The sequence below is a fragment of the Lycorma delicatula genome, chromosome 6, assembly GCF_047948215.1.
Source record: "Lycorma delicatula isolate Av1 chromosome 6, ASM4794821v1, whole genome shotgun sequence".
In the NCBI taxonomy this organism is placed as follows: Eukaryota; Metazoa; Arthropoda; class Insecta; order Hemiptera; family Fulgoridae; genus Lycorma; species Lycorma delicatula.
The window spans coordinates 112,201,904-112,223,834 of NC_134460.1; the positions used below are offsets into that span (position 1 = coordinate 112,201,904).

Genomic DNA, 21,931 nt, shown 5'->3' on the forward strand with positions numbered 1-21,931 from the left:
GATGCAGACTCAATTATTGCATTTGTTATGGCGTCGACATCGTCTCCGATAACTCCAGTTGTTTCTGGAAGTATCGTTCTAGCTGTGAAGCTCGTCCAGTCTGCCTTTTCAAATAACCATCTTTTAGGGATGGGATATATTGTTCTTGTAACATCAGTTACAATTTGCACCGGAAAATGATCACTTCCATGCAGATCGTCTATGACATGGAAGCTGTACCTCGGTGCTATCGATCCGCTTATAAGTGCAAGATCTATACAGGACGTCGATCCATCTCTGGCATTGAAAAAGGTTCCTGATCCGTCGTTTAAAATAATAAGTTCTGAATTCATCAGGAACCCTTTCAGTTCTCTTCCACGGGGATCTACTCGATCCGATCCCCAAAGAGAATTATGAGCGTTAAAGTCACCCACCAGTAAAACAGGTGGGGGAAGCTCGGAAACTAGTCTTGCTATGTCATCCTTATTCCAATCAAAATACGGCAAGTATATGCTGCAGACAGTGACCTGGAGCGGACGCTTCATTCTAACGGCGACCGCTTGTAGGTTTGTGTTTAGAACAGCCGCTTCGGTGGTAGCTCTAGTCGATGTTAATATAGCCACTCCACCTCTAACTCTTACATTTGGCGGTTGATCTCGCCGAAATATATCGAATCCTTTTAATTAAAAATTTTCATTTCGGCGGAAATGCGTTTCTTGCAGACATATACAAATCGGGTCTACATCATGTACCAAGCGTTGGAGCTCATGGATGTTTGAAAAACATCCATTGATGTTCCATTGTACAATCGACTCGCTAATTTTTAATTAAATTATTGTCTGGGTTTGCCTTTCGGCCATCCTTTTTTTCTCTTCTTCTCCATTATGCGAACGGCATCAAGTTCGCGGAGAACGTCGTCGCCGGCGTAGCTTCCGGCCTCCGAATCGGAGACCACCGAAGCCGCTGACGACGACGGGCATTATTATTATTATTATTATTGTTATTTTTCTAACTTATGGTCTTCTGTTTATCAATGGTTCGTTTAATTTTATTTGACTGTTGTTTATTATTGGTCCTCACCGAATATGACCGATCGGCCATATCAATGTTTAAATTCTTTGATGAATGAGCAAAAGATGTTGCCTATAAGGCAACTGATTGTGGTGAGTTGTGGATGAGTTATGGGTGATTGTGGATGGATTGTGGTGAGTTGTGAGAAGTGAGAAACACTCCTAAGGTCCACGTTTATCTCGGATTGAGTTATCTAAATGTGTTTTGCAGTTTATCATTCTTCAGTATTTGTTACTTACTTCTTGTACTAATTGTGTTATTCACTGATTGGAATCTTAACAAAAGTATTTCAAACTTAATTTGTTATCAGTTAATTATGCATTATATATTTTCAATTTTACTTATTTAATCTTGAAGAATTATTTGGACGATCTTTCTTACCGTAGTACAGACATACTACTTTACTTAACGTTCCAATTGGAGAAACCGATTGTAAAAAAAAAAAAAAATATTAGCAAAATAATATTATAAATTAAAAGATCTTTTATAAAATAATTTGAATTTTTATAAGTATTGTGTTTTTCTATTTCATCATTTTAGAATAAAAATATGCCATTTTTTAATATCATTTTATTCAAACTAAAATAATTATTTTGCTAACTATTTATAATTACTTTAATTTTAATACTGTTTAATTTCAATTTCATTGGTTTAGCTACAAACATTTTATTTTTCTGCAAATTATCTGTACGTCTGAATTTTTAAACAATTATATCTTTACGTTTTTTAACATATTAAATTTTTAAGATTATTATTTCTCAAACGTAATAAAAAAAAATGAGGGTGTTTAGTTTGAAAATTTTATCTAGGCATTTAATATTAGCAAACAATAAACTATTTTAATAAAATTTCTTTATAAATAATTTTATTATTAGCTTTTTTTTTACTTATTTGTTTTAACAGATATTTGTATTAATTTTTATGAAAGAAATTTTGTAGAAATAAAATGTCATATAATAATTTGTTTTCACGAGGGTCATTTAATATGAACCGGAATTTTGCAGCGGGTACTGAGGAAGAATGGTCAGGGCTGCAAGTAGTTACTCGGATGTGTGTGGATGGGAGCAACCAGCCAGCCGTTCCCGTAAGTCACGTTCCTACGTTAATAGCAGAACGTCTGAACAGGAGGTGCCAACGTCCGTTGAGCAACGAATTATAGTCCGATTTCTCACCAACAAAGGTGTCAAATTCTCCGAATTTTGACTCGACTCCCGGCACAGTTCGGAGTTGCTGTCTGTTAAAAACTCGTGTTTGATCGGGCCAAAAACTTTTTTTGTGGCCGTGATGCAGTGCAGAATGAAAAGTCACGAACGTCGCCCGCGACCGCGTCACTGATAAAAACATTCAGGCGTTCATGACCTTGTGCAAAGTGACCGCCGCATAACCATCACCGAAACCGCATCAGAGTCCGGCATAAGCGATGCGAGTGCAGAAAGACATCTGTCAGCAACTTCTGAATCGCTCTGAGGTAGAAAGAGAGGAATTTTTGGACCGTATTGTGACCTGCGATGAAACGTGGGTGCACCACTAAACATCGGAAAGCAAGAGAACAAGTACGGTATGGAGAAAAAGTAAGGACGGGGTACCGATCAAGGCTAAGAAACACTTGTCAGCTGGAAAAGGTCTGACAACTGTGTTTTGGGACTCAAAAGGCATGCTGCTGATCGATTTCCTACACGAACGAAGTGCGGTAAATGCAGTATACTACTGCCAGATGTTGGATGACGTTAGGGCTGCTTATCGCAACAATCGACGCCGGCAACCGATTCGCAAGTCCTCCACGACAGTCTCTATGATAACGCACGGCCGCATACTCGCTAAAATTCATCAGACACCTCCTGAAGACCCACCGTACAGTTCAGACTTGTCATCCTGTGATTTCCATACGTGTGGTTTGCGCTGAAAGAAGGTTTAGGAGGGGAAAGATTCGAAGACGATACCCCAGTCGAGTACTATGTGCGCAATTGGTTGTTGGGGCAACCATCTTGTATTTTTGATGAAGGGGAACAAGAAGCTACCTATCCGATGGATAAAACTTATTTCTGTTGAAGGGAACTATGTAGAAAAATAAGGTAATTTATTTGTGATTCTATCTAATATCAATAAATATTATGTAAACAAATCCCGATTTATATTGGAACGATTCTCGTATCAAGTAAATTGTGGTTTGACTCATTTTACGCATATTAAACTGTACCTCCGTATCACGTTTCTACTCTTGTAGTGTGTTTTTAAAAACAGTTAAACAATATTTTTTTTTAAATAAATTTCAATGTTTTAAATTTTTTATGATAATACTGATACAAAACAAACTATTAAAATTTTTAATTTTTGAATTATTGTATATTTCCACTAATATAAGAGTACGAAAAGTACTCACCATTAAAGGCTACTTTCTCGAAAATTATAAAATGATGGCGACCTTACTCCATATCTAGGTTCAAATAAGAAATGAGTAAACAAAAAATTTTTAATCTTAAGTAACGGAAGAGAAACACATGACTCCGCCTTTTAACAAAATGTAAGAAAAATAAATAACAAAAACGGAACGAAATATCGTTAAATAAATGTATTGATTATTATATATATATATATACACACACACACACACACACACACACAAACAAACATGACGTAATTTCGTCGCCCACTCAACTTTTTTGTAACACCATTCCTTTGTAACTAACAACTCAGAAAGCGCAGAGGCAATTGAAATAATTAAAATGTGCCGACTATTATTAACAATCACCGACCAACACACCTACCCAAAATTAATTGATAAGTCCTTCCACCCAGTAAAAAGGTTTTCACTTCCACTCGCAAGCCCATACACAGTTCCTCCAATTCAGTTGAACTCTTTTTCTCTCCCCCAATTCATCTACTGTAATAATTATTCAAAACGACATAAGAGGAAAAGGGAACTAACGAATAAAAGAGAAAACTGAATTTGCTACATTATTTATTGTACAATGCGTTCGCTATATATCTGTTTGTATTCTATCCTCTTTGAACAATAACTCTGCCGGCACCGGAGACAATACAATACGTACGATTTTAACACCGTTTTCATCACCTCAATGTTTCGTACCTTTTGTATACAGGATTCAAATATTAAGTGTCAAAATTCTCGTTTCGTTTATAATTACATTCAACAAAATTAAACACCTCTTCCCTTCATTCAATATATATAGATTCAACAATAATAACAAGGTTTAATTATTTCACACAAATTGTAACAATCAATTTTCCAGAATAGGATAAAGCCTAGCGGGATACATTCTAAATTTTAGATTAGCATTTCAGGATATGAGTACTGTCAACAACAAAACTGAATATATTTGTCAATATACATACTAGTACTTTTGGGCTTGTTTTCATACACATAACATAAATTGCATAATAAATATCTCACAGAAAAAATTTCTTTATTAATCAATTCCAAGCTCATCAAAGAAATAAATTCGCTTTTATCGTCTTCTATCAAAGGATTAATTTGATAGAAAGTCCCCCCCCCCCCACTCTTAAAGTCCAGTATTTATTTAAAAAATAAATTGAACTATTTACAGATAAATAAAAAAAATCAAGCCTATAAAAAAAACCATGAAAACGAAATTCAAGCCAAATGAAAATTTGTGCTCGTTTTACATAATTCTTAGATCTCCAACTTTTTTGATCTTGAATCAAAAAAATATATATATAAAAAGAAAAAAAATCCTTTCGGCAGGTCGAAAGGCGAAAGTAGATTTCACCGGTGCTAAGGAGGGAATAAAAAAGATTTTCACAAGAAGCCCACATCTTCTTACAATTCCAGCAACATTTTGGTCATCCCTTGCTGTAAGGATTGGCCATATCAAAAATTATTTCACAATAAAGTTTTAGGTAATATTTAGAGGACTAACGACCACTTTAAACCGATTAGATACTGTGCCTATTAAGGGAGGTATGATTTTTTTTTTGTCTTCAAAACTCCATTTTTACCACCCCCTGGGGCAATGGTTGGTGATATAAAAAAAATTTATAGTGTCTACAAAAACGTGAAATTATATATATATAATTATATAAATATATATAATTATATATAATTATATATATTATATATAATTATATAATAATATAATTATCATTATATTATATTAACATTATTAGTTAATATAATTATTAACATTATAATATATAATTATATATAATTATAGTTTTATATAAGTTTATATAGTTTTATATAGTTTTATAGTTTTATATAAGTTTTTATATATATATATATAAATGTATATATAAAAACTTTTGAACTGACGATGGTTTTGGTTTCTGAGGAATGTGAAACGCGAAGATATGTCGAAATTTTCCGGAAGTCGAATCATGGTACCCATTACAATAGGTAACTTTTTTATGAAATCTACCTAAAAAAACTGATTACTGATTAAAAGGATGATTTGAAATTTTCGAAACTGTCAACTTAATAAATAGTGTGCCGTAAATGCCGAAATTAAAGATTAAAATAATCATACACTAATCAAGTTTTTGCCGATAATTTTAAAGCTTTAATAATTCGTTTCTTATCAATGACAGACACTAAGAGTAATCATAATTTAGAACCAATCACTTGTTTGTTACCTCACTACTGGACTTTTCACCAAAAAACAACTTGAAGAAAAATTAAAGGAAGCATCATTTTTTGAAGAATTTTTACTTACTCAAATTTTTATCTATGTGAGGAATCATCAAAAAAATTAAAACCCTTATAAGTAATCTTATTCATTGGTCCTCGCCCCTCCAAAACAACGACTTGGGTAATTTCTGGCCAATCTTTTCTAATTATTGGGCATTTTTTCAAACACCTATTACAGGAAAGAATGGCAATTTTTACAAAATTAATAGAGCCCGTATATTAATTCTGATAAGCCGAGGAAGAAAATTTATGAAGTAACAAACATAAAAGAATCTTTTCTCCAATAAACCTTCTTAACCAGTGTAACGCTGGAGAACTTATTTTTTCAAAAACCAACCGTTACTTTTGTTTAAGCTTTTTGCGGACAAATTTAAGTAAAGAAATTAAAATTGCACAGTTTAAGAGCAGAATATATGTGGAATCATGTAGACGAGCTCACAATTTTCCGTTAGTATAACGTAGCAAATTACTAAACTTAAAATTCATCAGAAAAGATATAGTACAAATAATACTTTAGTATAATATTAATTCATAATTAGTTCAGATATTTTAATGAAAAATCGTTAATACATAGAATTTAAAATCGTAAAATATTAATAAAAAAATATTTTTTTTAATGACGAGTTATGTAAAACACATTTATTTCTATTATTTTTAGGAAAATATTAAAAAAAAATAATAATAGAAAACCTATTTTCATATTTTTACTCATAATCTAAACAATTTTTCACCAAAGTAGGTTTTAAAATACTAAACGTTCAATTTAAAAAATCTCAGAAACCGATTCTAGCATACAGTCACAAAAGTATTAAGCAAAAGCCAAATAATTACATTAAAATTTTAAGGAATATTAATTATAAATATGACTTAAAGTAGTGTCTTTTTAATTTAATTTTTTTTAAAGAAAACAATTTTATTTCCTTTAGAAAATCGAATAAAGGGAGATTAGGACCAAAATTACAAAGATCTTACATCATTATAAAGACAGATCTTTAATAATAATTATTTTATGTCTAGCAGTTTAATTACTTTAAAACTGACTAAAAAAAAAATCCAATTAAAACGAAAAAGTAGCAGACAACGTATTTTCTAAGTGAAGCAAAGTAAAGAAAGTACAAAGCGGTAACATGAATTTTCCCCCAGTTATAACAATGTTAATGTTATGTTATTATGTCAGCAGTAGGTATACCAAATCTAAGCTTTTTGTAAAATCCACCACAATTCTCTCTAAACTACTCTATTTCTCTTTAACATTACATCAAAGTTCACCTTTGTTAAGGCTAAAGTACATCTTTGTTAAGGATTAACGTAAAGAAACACAGTGACCGCTGATCTGACCGAAGTAAGATCATTAAATATACAGTTAAAAAGTGAAATACTTAGAAGTTGAATATTCGTATACGAGTTCATATAATAAGCTGAAGTACGTAATCTCTTTGAAATAAATATGTTTTTACTTTTACAAAAAACAAAATGTACCTTGGTAGCGTAATTCTCTAGAAACATTTCTCAAATACTCGTAATCTTTAGAAATAAAATAACTTTAAGAAAGATTTACCTCAAAAAAGGGCAGATTTTAACTTTAAAAAAAATTCTTTGAAACTTTTTTTATAATCTAATATTACAACAAAAGAAGGAAAAAAGAATTACCATTAAAACTTCTGAAAATTTCGGCTTTCTATTAAACAAATCTTCATAGAGTTCCGAAGTGGTCTGTAGACTTTTTTTAATACCGGCGAAAGATTTCGTCCTGATTTTTATGCCTTTCATATAACAACTGCTGACCTAACAATACCTCTTAATTTGGATCCAAAGAATTACATTTCGCTTTTACAGCACAGAGAAAAGAGGGCGAAAGTTTTCGCCAGTCGACTCTCGCTAAAGAAACGTTTTCGAATCTATGTTTATATGAACTTTCTTATTTATTTTCACCAGTAGAAGAACATGTCCTGAATTTTGTAACATTTTTCTTGAATCAGCTTGTATAAGCAATATCTGCACTACATTTCATGTTTAAGTGACGCGTCTGTACTCTTTCCTAACTGCGGAAGTTTTTACATATAATACAAAATATTCTTCCTACATACAATGAGTCAAAATAACAATTTTTTTAAAATGGCCACTATTTTAAAACAGACTTTTGGAAAAAAATGAAACTCCATTTATTATTTAATAAAAAATGCGTGACTATCATAAACAGCAGTCAAAAATCTGTATTTAAATATACTTAAATACTAATTTTTGTATAATTTATCAGCAAAATTAAGGAACAATGAAATCACACAAAAGCAGACGAAAAAGGAATAGTTTAGAATGCAATTTGCCCTAATTATGACATATACATATTTTACTTTAATAAACTAATTAATTCTCTCCAGAATAACGCAGAAAATCACAAGTTTTAATATGACAAAAAACTTAATAATCTTACATAAAGTGATTCGTTAGATATAATTCTTCAAGCTAGCCTATGTTTTTCTTCCGTGAAGAAAAAAAAATATATATATGTTTTATTTAATAATTGTAATATTTAAAATTTTAATAATGGTTGGTTTACCTGAAAATTTATGAAAATACGTAGAATATTTTTGATCTAAGTATTTGTATTTATTTTTACCATGTACGTAGTGATTTGAGTATTTTGTGCTTCTGTTTTTATTACAATATCCAACCGAGAAATATTTATTCATGATTATATATATATATATAAACATTCATACACACACGCAAAAATCGTAACTGTAATAATTTCAAATATAAGATAAATGACAGGTTTAAATTTTCAAATCCAACAGAGAATGTATAATTTATCAATCAAATAAATGTTTTATTTTAAATATGGTTAAAAACTGAATAAAAAATGCTACTTATTAAATATAAACTGATAAATTTCCCGTAATTGTATAATTCAAAAACAAGATTAAATATAAAGAAATTCAGCATAAGAAAACTCTTAAAACTATGGATTGTAAAGGAAAATAGGGAATAATAATCAGAAAAAAAAGGTAGGATTATACGAAATGAAACAACGAGCTTAATGAGAGCTACAACAGAGGGACTGAAAGACGCGCAGAAAATGCTAAGATAAAATGAAAAATGATCATATTATATTCTAACAAGAAAGAAAACAGCGGCTGTTATTATTCATATCAAAAATATTCGTACGTACATAAGATAAATCTAATCGGCATAATTCCACGTACGGAATAATACAATTCAGTGTTTCCATTTATTAAAAGATTACGAATAGCATAATCAATGTATTACACTATTTTAAAATGCACTTCCATCAAAAAAATTGTTTTATTCATAATAACTAATTATTTGTTATTTTTAATTTATTATAGCTTTAAAAAAATATTTATCAGAAAGCAGAAACAAATCGTGTTCACTGTTTCGGGTTACGAAATAAACTCTTCCGAAATTCCTGTAACAAAACAGTGAGAAAATTTGGTTGAAGTAATTCCGTATCAATTAATAAAATAAGGGGGTTTTTTATTTCTTTCCTTTCATAGAACGGAGGGAAATATTGTAATAATGAAACACTACATTAAAATACGTGTAAAATTTGTCTCAAACATATCCGAAAAGCAAAAGCGTACAACAATAACAATTAACAAATTCAAAACGGGAAGAATCGTTAAGGTAAACAAATAAAAGAGCTGATAACATCACTGCTATTTAAGGGTCGAATGCGGCCAAGAAATTAAAGGAAGATGGAGTACGAATCCAGAAGCGGCACTAGTAAGGCAAGGGACAGTTCCCTAAAAACAGTAAAGGGGAAGGAGAAAAGAACGACATTCATTTTCACTCCAAGACCCAATCGAGAAAGAAGGACCCACTGAGTCCAACGCAATTTTCAATATTGAACGGAACGAAGAGATCCTTCCCAAGTAAAAGAAAGAGAATAAAAAAAAAGTTGGCTCCACAACTTCTTTTCCGTTTTCTTCTTTCCAATCTTACCCCTGCGTCACCCGACCGTTCTTACCAACAGACTTGACGGCTTCTACATTCGTTACAACTGACATGTCTTTCCTAGCACAGCTAAACCCTAATGTGATTGTCTAACCCCACTGTATATTTCCTATTTCTACCGACTTTATCCGCTCAACCTCCGTTAATGATAGCGAACTTCTTCCTATTTTCAAAACGCACGTAACATCACGTGCATAAACTGCACGTATATAACAACATCTAACATATAACTTAATTTTTTTCCAGAAGGAATTAGTTCGATCATTCACTTCACTAAACTACTACAAACTGTACGCTAAACCAAAAAAAAAGCAATGAATTTACTTTTTATCCAAAATTTCTGTTCTACAAACGGTAATAAAAATTACCGCTAGAACCATCTCGTTCAAAAATTATTGGAAAATTTTATAAAGAGGTAATAAAACACAGCGTAATAGGTTACTTTTCTAGCACTGGAGAAATTAAAGATATAAAAAAGGAATAACAAAAAAAGATATAAGTATATGGTATGAATGGCAATAAACGGGAAAATTAAACTCTACAAAATATTTTAATTTTACACAACCGTGAAAATTTACACTTAACGAATAATACAAAAATATTATTGACTAAAGGAATAAGTGAGGAATTACATTATATCATTTCACTCTATTTGATGTTTTACTGTTTGATAATTTTGCTTTACGTTTTATGAGTTATGGCCGTAGTTTTTTGAAAAAAATGAGAAAGGATTGTAGTTTGTCCCCAGTTTCATTTCAACTTGAACACAGGAGAGTCAATAAGTAAATTAAAATCAAACATTTTACAAAAAGGAGTAACTATTCAAGAAAAAAAAATTATTCGGTATTGACAGTTTTTGTTTAACAGAAACCAAATATGAGATAGAAGAAACGCTTGATAAAAATTATGAATTAATGTGCTAGCAGTGAAATTACTTTAAAAATAAGGTTAAAACAACAGATAATGAAACCTAGCAGAAAGGAGAATAATGAAAAATTAAATATAGGTAAGAGAACATAATTAAAAAAAATCTGATGTGAACACCACATTACTTCCTTGTACGCCAATTAAATTGCATAAACACACTTTTCCTGCACTTCATTTAAATTTATTTCATTTGAAAGTGAGATACGATCCTCCAATTCTTTAATAAAGTGGACACAATTGCTGAAATATTAGTTTTTATTAACATCAAATATTTATACAATTTATTAAATAAATATTTATACCAATCTTACATGAAGTATTAGTATGCACTAAAAGTCCCTTTATTTCTCGTATTATTAGATCAGAATTATTAATAACTTCGTGAGTTGCTGATTAACAAAAGTTTGAGATTTCTGATGTGTCGTATAAATAAAAGTTAATAATAATTAAACTATTCCGTTTAGTGAACTCCTGTATGCTAGTTACAAATGTTAATTTCTACCTCCGATGTAAAATATTCACTTTTTATTATTGGATGATTTGGTGAATAATCAAAAATGAAACAGAAAGAATAACACAGGAAAAAGAAAGATACATGAAGAAATATATTTAAAAAAAAGAAGATGAATATGAAGAGGAAGAAAATATTAAAAACCAGGGAAGAATAACAAAAAATAAGATAAATATAAAGCGGAAAAAATGCTAAAACCAAAGAAAGAATAAAAAAAATTAAGAGAAGATAAATATAAAGAGGAAGAAGAAGACGTTAAGACCAGGGAAAGAATAAAAAGATTAAGACGGGATGATAAATATAACGAGAGAAAATTTGAAAACTAGAGAACATGTATACAAATTAAGATCAGATGAATTGTATCAAATCAAAGAGCGATTAAATGATTGGCAACAAAAAACAAATGAACGAAACGGTGATCAACTCCGACTTAGGGAGAATATTGTCCGACAATATTAGAGGAGTAATGAACTAAAAGATAATGTTTTTCGCAATTTATTAAAAAAGATCGGGCATGTATGCCTCAGTGTATTTTTTTTTTCTTGTGAGGGTCGATTTTTCATTCACTCTGTAGTTAACTTTAATGTAGACAAAATTAAACAGAAATTCCAGAATAATTAAATAAAATTGAACAGAAATTAAACTAGAAAATCCAAAAATAATACGATTCTAAATTATAATTTTCAATTAACATTAAGTAATCAGATGTTTCAGCAAATCTATTACATATACATACATGTAATAATAATACTTATTAAATTATATATAAACATTTTTAAAAGTACATACAATTTTATTTCACTAACTTTTGGTTTTTTCAAATATTTTTTTTAATTGATACTATTGAATAATTACTTATTGTAAAACTTAAATTTAGATTACTTATTGTAATCTAAATTTAAAAAAAATTAAAAAAATAAATTTAAAAAAAGTTAAGAAAAAAGAGATGTCTGATTTGTACAGATGTGCCTTGTAAGAAACAAATATTTCATTAATTAAAATTTTATATGGTTATAAGTCTGGAACCAATGAAAATAAGCACCACTTATGATACATCGTTAAAAAACTCACAATGAGAGCTTATTACTACAGTTAAGAAAAAGTAAAAAATCCATTTTTTTTGGATTTTAGGCTTTTGTGGACACTTTTGGTTTATTCGATTGCAATCAATCAACTTTTTGATCAAAATCAAAAAGTTGTGCAATCAAAATTGCACAACTTTTGGATTTAGGACTGTTATAACAGTTCTAAATCCAAAATTTCAACATCCTACGGCTAATCGTTTTTGAGTTATGCGAGATACGTACAATACGTACGTAGAGACGTCACGGCGAAACTAGTCAAAATGGATTCAGGGATGGTAAAAATGGATATTTCCGTCGAAATCTGTTACCGAAATTTTTTACGATCACAATCAATTCTTCCTTTACTTCGTACAAGGAAGTAAAAATAGAAAGTGGGAATATATTGTTGTAAGGATAAATGCTGTAATGCAGACATAAAAAATATATTAGCACAAAGAAGAGCTTCGTTGCAAGAAAAAAGAAGTCGGTTTGCATCGAATATAATTCTAAGAATTCTTTAAAATATTAGTGTTAAGTATCAGACCTTCTGGTAGTGAAACATGGACAGTAGAAAAAAATCGGGTGGGGCTGTGTCAGGGCGCACGGCCGTTGGTTAACGTGAAACATTACAGATCTTGGATGAAATTCCTTCGAGCTACAGACCGGCAACTTATCTGCAAAGTTAAATGGGAGAGCCACCATCGTATTTGTTTTGAACAAAACTGAAAATTTCCGATGGAAAATTTTAATTCCTTCATTTGGCCAACTACAAATAAATTGGTCGGTCTGTATGTCAGCGAGTCACTTTTAGTGTATTGGATCGAAATAAAAACGAGACATTGATTGCGTACTAAATTTAATTTTAACATAACAGACACTAAATGGTACATGATATTTATTTCGACTAACATTCGACGACAATTTTGTTCAACATTGGTATGAGAGTAAGCGACATAAAGCGTCGTTCACTGAACGTGCCTTGCAAGCTTTGCGAGGCTCCCGAAACAGTCTCGCTCGCTCAGCACCGTACATTCGGATACCTGTGCGTGACCCACAACCTCCCCTTTCCAACGATATGCGTAATTTATATTTCCGGCTGGCTTTTGCGCGGGCTGAGGCTGCCATATTGAATTTTTATACTTTTTTTACACGTTTACTTCAATTTTTTACACACAAATATTGTCCAAAATACACTTACTATTATTTAAATCGATCTATCTCGACAAACTCTAAACAGAAACACACGAAGCCCCGCGCTATCTCGTATAAATCGTGAGCTACACTGAATGGAAATGAGCGAGAGCACCAGTTTTGTCCGATCTGCGCTGTGCCTGCTCCCCGCCAATCCGCTCGCCAGTGATGCAAACTAAAAGTCGTATCGGCGAGCTGACCATGTAAGTTATAAAACTGCCTCCGCATTTACGTATCTGAGACTAATAATTACGGAGTTATTAAGGTAAAACGATATAGATCTTTTCGTTACGCTACAAATTTCTGTTCTGGTACCCGTATGTTTTGGTGTGATTTTAAAGAAATTTCACGACAAAAAAAAAAATAATTGTGGCCTTTGAAATCTGGTGTTAAAAGAAGATGCTGAAAATTAGATGGACCGTTAAAATTCGAAATTATGTTTAGTGTATAATACGAGAGAGGAAGAAATTTATGGGAGAATCTAAATAATCTCTTCTAGAATTACGAATTAAAAAAACAATCTTTTTTTCTTGTATATCGCTATAACAGACGCTTGTATTGTATAAGAGACGAACAAGCCTAATGGAGTATATATTAAGACAAACAGGTTTAAATGATTTGTTAATAGGGGGACATACATAAAGTAAAACTACAAAGAAAGATTAGAAACGAATAGAGAACAGATTTAAAACAAAAACCGAGTAATAAGTCCAAAAAAGTAAATAGTTGTTATACTTGTATATTTAAACGAAAAAATGAAAAGCAAGACTGAATAACAGAAATTAATCTTTTTCGTTAAGGTTCAAATAAAATCTTAATAACATAATATTCAAGTTAACGTTACAACTAGCCAGTAAAACATAAATATAAAATAAAAACTAAGAGATATATTTAAAGTCTTCTTCTAAAGTAAAAAGTATTTCGTTCGACAAACAGTAAAGTATTATTAGATTAAAACTAAAAACATAATTTATTTTTGTACACAATGATTAATGATTATGGGCTACGATATTCCACAGGATGTCTGTCCTGTTCCTAAAACAGAATGCAACGATATTATTGAGAACCAGCAAAGCATAACCAGACGATAGGTAGTGATGTTAACGTCGGTGACACTGGCGATACATTTCAAAACATTCTACTTCCGTACGTACAATAATTTGACAAGTCTAAAGTGTAAGGGATTGAATGAAAACCGATAAAGCTCATTGTAATAGTACGTTTATTATCTACCAAATTAATTGTCGTCGACTAAATCTGATGAAAGCCGAAACTGATTAAAATTACTTCACGTTAAACTCGCGCTTGCGCAGAATTTAATTAACCGGTGTAAATCAACACTATTTCATATCTACAAATCGTACCATGTGTCATTAGTACCACAGTCAACTAATGAATTAGTTACTATGACTGGAATTAATGAATTGGTAATCTGGAAAGAAGCGCAGGAATGCTTAATAACAATAACCCGTACAATTAAGGTTCAAATAAAACGTTAATGATAACATAATATTCAAGTTAACGTTATAACTAGTAAAACATAAATGTAAAATAAAAACTAAGAGATATTATATTGTTCGTACAATTAAAAACATAAAAAATGGATAAAAATCAAATTTATAGCAAAAATGTCACCCGATTATTAATTAATATTTAAGTTAAATCTTAAACAATAAACTTAATTAAGTACCTCATAAACGTATAAATAAATATAATCAACAGAATAACAAACGAATTTTTTGGCAACCTGAAAAGAAAAAAAACAATAAAAATAGGGAATGGTTTTTGTAAATTGAAATGCTATAGAAGGACAGTCGATCCTCAAACTACATTCTACAACAAATTCAAATGAAAATAAACCCGTCGGCAGGCACTGGTATGTATTGTGTACGACCGGACGAACCAAAAACCTTAAGAAGTTTAACGGGCCATTCTTGAAAATGAGAACGCGTACAATCTGTAATTGAAAGATTAATCCGATCTTCTTTCTATTCAACGGCTTTTGAATTTCTATAAAAAATATATATCTCTGATGTTTGTATAATCCTATTAGACTAGAATCAAATTAATAAAACCCAAATATATTAAAAAGAAAGCGACCATTAAAATAAATTTTATATTAAATAAAATTTTACTGATATCTCCTCCTAAACTACAAAATTATTTAACAACTGAATTATTAAACAACCGAATAAGTGGGATTTTTTAATTTTACCAGTTTACAATTTAATGAAGTTATAAGCTCAAAAAAACGACTATTATAAAAGTTTTTAAAGAGTTCATGTAAAATATAACAAAAAACAAGCAATTTTATCTCATAAAAACCTAATCAAAATAAATTTTCCAGATAGTAAAATAAAATTAAACAACTTAAACAAACTAACCATTCTTTAAAAAAAAAAAAGTTGACAACAAACTTGTAACACTTTCCTGGCACTGGTTTTTCTGAAATAGCGAAAAAATAATGACACAAGAAAAAAGTTACCTAAGATTGTTTTTTGGGGGTGGAGAAAGTTATGACGAAATTTTATTCTGATATTATTATTATTAAAAGTTTAAATAAACCAAAGTTATAAAAATTTAAAAGATGAAATTTTAATTTTTAAACTTGATCGGCTTTCCCACCCCCATTATTGTCCCGAAAGTATTTTTTTTTTTTGGGTCACCTGCATTATTACTATGCCTAGGAAGACGTAAAAAAAAAATGATTAAAAAATATGCAATAAAAAGATAGCTTTTTTCGATTTTTGGGAAAGGGGCAATTTTTTTTACATGGTAAGATACGCATGCACGCATGTACTGGTACTGAGCTTAATATAAAATGGAATTTTGTTGGTAAAATTTTGAGAAAATTGACCCAAAAATTTTACCAATAAATTTCCCTATATATACGTGACTAAAAATTTCATCAAAATCGGTTCATCCAGTCAAAGGTTATTAAGCTTCAAACACACCAAAATATGTGCATACGTATGTACGAACGTAACCCCTACCACTATTATTTGTTTTTTAGAATGTCTAGGTCACGAAAAATAAACATTGTAAATGTAGAAAAATGCAACAAAAAAAATCATACTCCATTATTTGACTGACTGAATATCATTTTTTCCATCTTACAGCATAGTTCTAGAGCTATGATACCGGAAAAGTAAAATACAGTGTAAACATCTAGGAGACCTAAATGCTGGGGGGTTCCTCCTGACCCCCACCTAAAAGTGGGGGTCAGGAGGAAAGTTGAGTCAAGTTTTGGTCTTGGAGAGAGGAATGAATGATAAGATTTTACGTTTGATTTGCAAAAAAAAGAAATCTGTTATTATCAATGCAGTTTTTCATGTTGCCAAAGAAAAAGCAATATACTAAATCATCTCGAAAAATATGATTTCGGCTACTGAGCATTTATTAAAATAACAGAAACGCATTGTGCATGTTTTTCATTGTCACATGCTGATAAAAATACTCAAATCTGGTTTACGATATATATATATAAATCATACTCACAAGATACTATTATTAAAAAAGATTCGGGAAAAAAACAAAGTTCCTTTGTGAACTGCACATCTGTATGCGCGCTCTCTCTCTCTCTCTCTCTCTGTGTCTATGTATCTCTGTACACACACAAATACATACATACATATATACACACACACACACACACACACACACACACACACACACAGAGAGAGAGAGAGAGAGAGAGAGAAAAAACTTCGAGACGAGCAACGAGATAAGGATATTTTTTATTAGAATATTGAAACAAACCTAACTTCTACGAAATTGGAAAGGTTATTATTAAAAACAGACTAAAGTACCCTTCTTTTTTTGACAAATAGATTACCTCTCTGTTAAAGCACGAGATTACGACATATGTATAAGTAGCAAAGGGAAAAGGAACATCAAGGGTATGTATTCACTCTCTCCTCTCAAGAGAGCACATTCAATCCAGATGTGGGGGAAAATAGCGGGAAGGATATAATACGAAATGATAAAAGAAGATTGGAGGGGTTAGGACTGAAGAATCTTCGTCATTACTGACCATTATGCGGAAAACAGCTATAACAGAATATATAGAGAGGGAGTAGAAAGCCATTTCCATCCTTTGATTGCCTAAAGGCAACACTTTTCTCCACGGAACTTCTCGAGTTATCATTTAAAACAGCTTGGTCGCATTCACAGAAGGAAGAAGGCAAAGCGTGCATCCCTTACTCACGCACTACTTTTTACATCCCTAGGCGTACTCTACACACACCCTTTGAAATCTCCACACCCGTACCCGACATGAGTTATAGCAACTGACCCCCGCGACATTTGTTATTCTGAGTACTCCATCTTAACGCTTCAAGGAACCCTGCAACCGCCTGCCACAACACGACTCCCCCCTAGTCTCGACAACAATACCGTTCTACTTGTTTTACAACAAAAATAAACTAATACAACACAAAAAGAACAAGTACTGCTAACACTACATCACAACTGTTTTAAAAAAAGCTGTTCTAACCGTACTAATGGGAAAAAATGAAATATTACAAAAAACGAATAAAACAATAAAATAGAATTTAAGTCAGAAAAAGATATATACTTAGAAACTTCAATATGCAAATGCAAAAATAGTCTGTTAGTTTGTAACATATCACGCAAGAACCAACTGGCCGATCGTTTTCAAATTTTCAGGATGTATTCGTCTTATCCCAGGGAAGATTTTAAGCCATAGATCGAGGCCCTAGCCCAGTTGGGATGAAAATTTTTGAATTAAAGAAACAAAAATTAATCCTTTTGCTTAATTATATTTCTGACACCATGGCAACAGAAATATAATGAAGTAAGATGACTAACTCATTTTTCTTTAACGAATATTTGTAGAATATTCAATATTCAATCAACCATTAGTAAAACGAACGCGTCGGAGATCAAAAGGGCGGAACCCCCTGGCTAGACGGTCGAGAGAGCGAAATCAGTCTTGACCGGCTGGCTAGAATAAAATAGAATAAAATTTTTATTTCACTATAAAAAGAAAAAACATATTATTCATACGTGTATGTATTTGTATAAAATGGCAAAAGTACCAAATTACAAAATTTTCAAATTCATGCATATCTAATTGAAAATAAGTTAAGTTGTTCGTTCATAACAGTGAATAACTGTGTATAAACAGAATGAAATGAAATATGGCCCAATCAAGACAAATGATCTTAATTCTCACAAAACGACCCGATAAACATTAGCCAATGACAACAAAAATTCATCCCAGAGCATTATAGATCCCACTTAAGTTTCACAGCCTCCAGTATGAAACAAATCCGAATAATCCAGTACCGATTCATTCAGGAAAATCAGATTATACTTATTTCCAACAGACCTGGACACTGTTAACACCAAATACCAACCGGTTGCTAACCTTTTTATGATATTAGTCATACGGACTTATACGCGAAACACTCTCGGAAATGAAAGTTTTGACCAATCACAAGACCGAATTTTTCTGACTGTTACCGCATTAAAGTTTCCGATAAGTAAATAAAACTTTTGTATGCACTTAATTCACCAATTCAAAAGTCATTGTAACATTTTTATTTACTATGGCTTCAATTGAATACATGAAAGTACATAACTCTATCAATTTAGTATTTTTTAAAAGGTACAAGCAAGAAGTTAGTTCAATCAATGAAGTAACTTGGTGATAAGTTAACGTATTAGCAGTTTGATATTATATATATAGTTTTTTAGCTGTAAAAGTAAAAGCAATTTAGTTAACCTAAGTCGACGTGTTGTTTGGCATTTCTACTTTTTCTATTTAGACTCGAGAGTATCTGTAAATCAGTTTTTAGAAAATGCGGATTACATTGTACAAGTTTATCGCTTAGGAAATGAAATTTTGCAGTTTATTCGTTTCATGAATCTTAAAAATCTATCGGCATTTAGACTTAGGTGAAACTCTGTAGTTTACCCGTGTCGGGATGTTAAGGCATCAAAATTTCAAGGTTATAGAAAAATTTGAAATTTACAGATTTTACTCTCTTAATATCTGCGGATTTATGACAACTGGAGCCCATAAATTGACAGAAATCTGCGTGAAAGTTGCTGAACCATGAAATTTATATTAAATTTTGTAGAAAAAAAAAATCGTACTGTAATTTTCTTTTTCTGCTATAATTGAAAAACTACGAGTTTATTTTAACGTTAATGGTTGAACATGTGAAAAGTATCTAGTCACCAAAAATTAGACAATAAAAAAATTATCTTCTTCGCCAACGCGTTCCTGCATGCACACACATAAATGTTTACTAAGACTTTATCGCTGTCACTTAAAACTTCCATTAACTGTAATTTTTAACTCGTCTCTTTCAACAGTTTCCGTAAAATTTTCCATACGTTATTGCGGAATTTGTAATTATAAATTTGTTTGCCTAGTTTGATTTACCAGGACTACGTTGGTACATTGGGACTTCTTCTGATACGGGAGGTCTTCCAGAACTTTTCTTTTTACACAGACACCCTATTTTTTCTAATCGCTTTAAAAAAAAACGATTTGTTGTGACAGTTTATTGTACTTTTTTATGAATCGTTGCTGCACTATAGTAACGTAGTTTAGTTTGCTGATTCGAACACAAAAGAGTTTTCTCCACAGGAATAGCAGCCATCTTACTAAATTGGTTATACGAAACAATAATCAAATATTGATGTGAACAACAACGGCAAGTTTTCACATTTTCAGCAGCAAGGTTTCAAATTTCCTGACAAACGATATTTATTTGCTGTATTTACGTAAGAAATGTTAAATTTTTCATAAACCATAATCGTTTCTATTTCATTTATAATCAATAAACTGCAACTGCAATTTTATTGTAACTGAATTTCAGCAAGAAACGTATACATTAATAATATATGATAATAACATATGCACACACACACACACACACACACACACCTTATCAAAGAAATACACATACAGAATTATTAAGAATACGCAAAAAAAGCATTCCAATCGTCAATTCAGATGTGATAATTTTTTTATTTGTAAAAAAATGACAAGTTTAAAAATGTATGGAAGTTTCATTTAGAATATATATTTGGAGCTATTATTGACAGCTCTTTTGTGTACAAAATGATGATGTATTAATGACACAAGATTTATAGTAAGGCGTTATCATTTTATACATTTTTTGAATCATGTTTTGCATTTCTGATCTGTTTGTTTAAATTTTAACGTATTTATAAATGTAATGCTATTCATGCGTGCAGTTCGTGTCGTGTGCATGTTAATCGTAAAAAATAAAAATCGCCATGTAACATGTAAATATATGTTTTTATTCTGTTAGTATGAGGTAATTTACAATGGAGGAATTCTGTCGTATAGTGCTTGAATACTGTTTACATTCTGCACCTGTGGCTGAATATACATCCGAGTTTACAAATGGTAATACTCACTGCAGCGAGTGCAGTTTAATATTTGTCTACCGTAGGGTTTCAGCGAGAGAGTTTTGTTTTAACAAAACCAAAGTTTCATACGAACCTTTACATCTTGTTTGCAGTCTTAAAAAACAAAATTATACCTTCTTTCCTGGAAATGCTTGTTATAATTTCGACGAATTAGTTATAAATTACCTTGTAAGAAGTATTCTTGATCAACAATTTCACGTTTAAAATTTTTTTTTTTTTTTATTACTTAGTATATTTCGATTGCATGATAACTGTTATTCTCTATTAGAATCGAATGAAATTCTTTTCTAATAATGACATTATATGTATTTTAAAATAAAACATTCTTAGAAACTTCAAAATACTACCCAATAGGAATACATAGCACACATTACAGACTGGTAAATTAGGAAAAAGAGAACTCTGTTAGAACAATTATTATATTGGGCGTTAATGTAAGGATGCAAATTTGTTTGGGATGTGCTTATGAGTCCAACGTATTCCACCTAACTTAGCAGTTAATTCTATAATTTTTAAATGAAAAAGTAGTCTCCTAAAGGATAAAACTGGCTATGGTATTGGACTACTATAAAGGAAAATGACTCATGGAACACCTTTTAATTTTTTTCAATGTCTTCTTTCTAGTTTATAAAATTGGATAATACAATTGAACATCATTATGTTTAATATAATTAAAGCTTATATTAAATCAACTTCTTTAAAATAAAATAATTAAAAAAAAAAGATGAAATTTATTACGAAATACATATGATTAAGTCTACGGAACAATAAAAAGCAATAACTCCAATTTCAATAAATATTTATACCGTGAGTCAAATGTTAAATTTACTGTTTTACACACACACACACACACACACACACACACACAACGAATGCAAAAAATAATTTTAGAAAATTTATTTGACTAAGGGATCTTCATTATACATATATATCACCAAGTTTAAAGTATACATCTCTTAGAACGGTTTTTCAGAACTATAATAGAATTACATACATTATTAAAAAAAAATGTTAAAATGAAACAATTATAATACTAATTTATTTAACTTTAATTACAGGTAAATCCTGTCCTACATCCAGCAAAACTCAAGAGATATTCAGTTTACAATGGTT

The 21,931-nt window shown here is 30.8% G+C and overlaps 1 protein-coding gene across 3 annotated transcripts in view; it reads right to left on the minus strand.

Annotated features, from left to right (window-relative positions):
• The window catches only part of Eip63E (cyclin dependent kinase Eip63E), a 778,181-nt gene that overhangs the window by 78,740 nt on the left and 677,510 nt on the right, over positions 1-21,931 (minus strand). The window lies entirely within an intron of this gene.